Below are 2,640 nucleotides of genomic sequence, written 5' to 3' on the forward strand. Positions count from 1 at the left end.
AGCGCCCGGGCGGTCCGGCCGATGCCCCGCCCCTGACGTCATCACGCGGCGGAGGCCCCGCCCCTCGCTGGGGCGGCCCGGCGCGCGCGGTGGTGTGCGGGGCGGGCTGCTTGAACTGCGCAGGAGGCGGCCAGTGTCTCCCCTTTTCGGTAAGAAGAGCACAGAACTGCACAGGGGAATACAAGTGGGTTTTTTTGTTGTTGTTTTTAATTAGAAGCAATAGTTGTTAAATTTTGAAAAATCAAGGAGAAAACAGTTGAAGAAAAATAAGAACTAGAGTTAAGTGTTCACCGGTTTCTCTATGCTTCCAACGAATCTCACACGCTTAATGGCAGAAGGGAACTTGCAGGTTTCTAAGCTAAGGTTAGTCCTTTCAAGTAGTTGCAAATAGAGGAAACCTGATGCTCATGGAACATTTTCCAAAATCTGATCATCCACCGAGCCATAAAGAAAACCCCAACACACTCAAAACACTAAAACCATTCAGAGTATGTCCTTTAAGCTAACAGAATGAAACTAGAAATAATCAAGACAACTAAAATTCCACAAATGTCTGAAATTGAAACAAAAAAACTTCTAGATATTTAATGGGTGATGAAGAAACCACAATGGAAATGAGAAAATGATATAGAACATACAAAACGGGGTGCAGCTAATACAGTGCTTAGAGGAAAAGTTATAGCTTTATTTCTGCCTATGAATTGTGATTCAAATGCTTATTCATAATGGCAACAGCACAAACATCAGTTTTGCATCCATACATGTAGTACCCTTAGGCTATTGTTTGGCATACAATAATCACTCATGATACCTATTATACATTTGTTGTTATTAATAATTATGTATAACAGGATATTGTCGTTATGTTAGTAACTAGAGGCCAGTGCATGAAAATTCATGCACTCTGGGGGGTCCCTTAGCCCATCTTGCACCCTCTCACAGTCCAGGACCCCACAGGGGATGTCTGACTGAGGCTTATGTCTGCTCCCCAGGGGATCGGGCCTAAGCTGGCAGTCAGACATCACTCTGGCAGCCTGGGACCCCTTGGGGGATGTCTAACGGCTTAGCACTGCCATGGAAGCAGGTGAGGCTCCCGCCACTGCTGCTGGGCTGGCCAGCCATGAGCCGGATTTTGGCTGAGCGGCACTCCCCCTGTGGAAGTGCACTGACCACCAGTGGGAAGCTCCTGCATTGAGTGTCTGCTCCCTGGTGGTCAGTGTGCATCATAGCAATTGGTCATTCCTGATCATTCCCCCATTTGGGTCAATTTGCATATTACCCTTTTATTATATAGAATATTAGTTAAAGTTTGAGAGGTGGTATGGTTTAATAATTAAGTTCTGAACTTTGAAGCCATACTACTTGGGTTTGAATTCTTGTTCAACCATTTACTAGCTATGTGTCCTTGTGCAAGTACTTAATCTCATCATGTATCAGTTTTCTTATTGGTTAAATAGGGATAATATTGATACTTTGTGTTGTGAGGATTAACTGAGTGAATGTATGTAATACTCTAAAGCAAGCATGTCAGACTCAAAGGCTAACATGGGCCAAATAAACAAGGTTTAAGTTTATGTGGGCTGCAAACAAACAAAAGCTTCAATTTTCATAGAAATGTAGGTTTATTTCAATAGAGACATGCTGAATACAAAGGGATGAAATAAATAAATAATAATTAGCATAAAATAATAGAACATTTTAATAAAAATTAAGATTTTTCTTGAACATTAACTTACCAGACACTGAATAATTGCACAAATTAATAAGCGTAATGCAAATAAACCTAGTTTTTTTATTCTCCGAAAGCAAAATATTTCCTGTTGTGCACACCAAACAAGTCAGTACAAGACTAATGACTTGGCAATCGGCTGCTAAAATATTTGCTGCTAGTATTAGTGGAAAGAAATGGTGCGCCTGCACGTAAGGCATGTAAGGGAAATGAATGCAACATGATTATAGTAATCAGTCATTAGTGAACGTTATAGTTTGTTATTAATAATTATGTATAACAGGATATTGTAAAAATTAAGTTACAAAATTTTTATTAAAATGTTTCTTACGTACCTTTATATTGGCTGGGTTGCAAAAATATTCATTATGGTCCGCGAGTTTGACATGCTTGCTCTAAGGGAAGTGCCAGGCATATTGTTAACACCCAACAAATGTTAGCTATTATTAGAGTTCAAGGGATGATATATTAATAGATAAAAATGAAAAGGTAAGTTGACTCAATGGACTTAAATGTCATGTAAAGGAATTAAAACTGTTTGTTTAACCCATGGAACTAAAACTAATATTTGAGAGCTTATTATGTACCCAGTACATTACCTCTGCTGAAGGTCACTATGTACAGGAATTCTAATTTTCTAGTGGAGGAAATTTATGCCTGAGAGTGTCTGCCACTTCCATAGATCCCTTCTAAGAGGTTTCTTCTACATGTATTCTTGCTGGGACCACATGACATTCTTTTTTTAAAAACATTTTTATTTATTTAGGAGAGGAAGGGAGAGGGGGAGAGAGATAGAAACATCAATGATGAGAGAGACTCATTGATTGACTGCCTCCTGCATGCCCCTACTGGAGTTCAAGCCCGCAACCCAGGCATTGCGCCCTGACTGGGAATCGAACCCAGGACCTCTT

This window comes from Myotis lucifugus, unplaced genomic scaffold, assembly GCF_000147115.1.
Source record: "Myotis lucifugus unplaced genomic scaffold, Myoluc2.0 scaffold_12, whole genome shotgun sequence".
In the NCBI taxonomy this organism is placed as follows: domain Eukaryota; kingdom Metazoa; phylum Chordata; class Mammalia; order Chiroptera; family Vespertilionidae; genus Myotis; species Myotis lucifugus.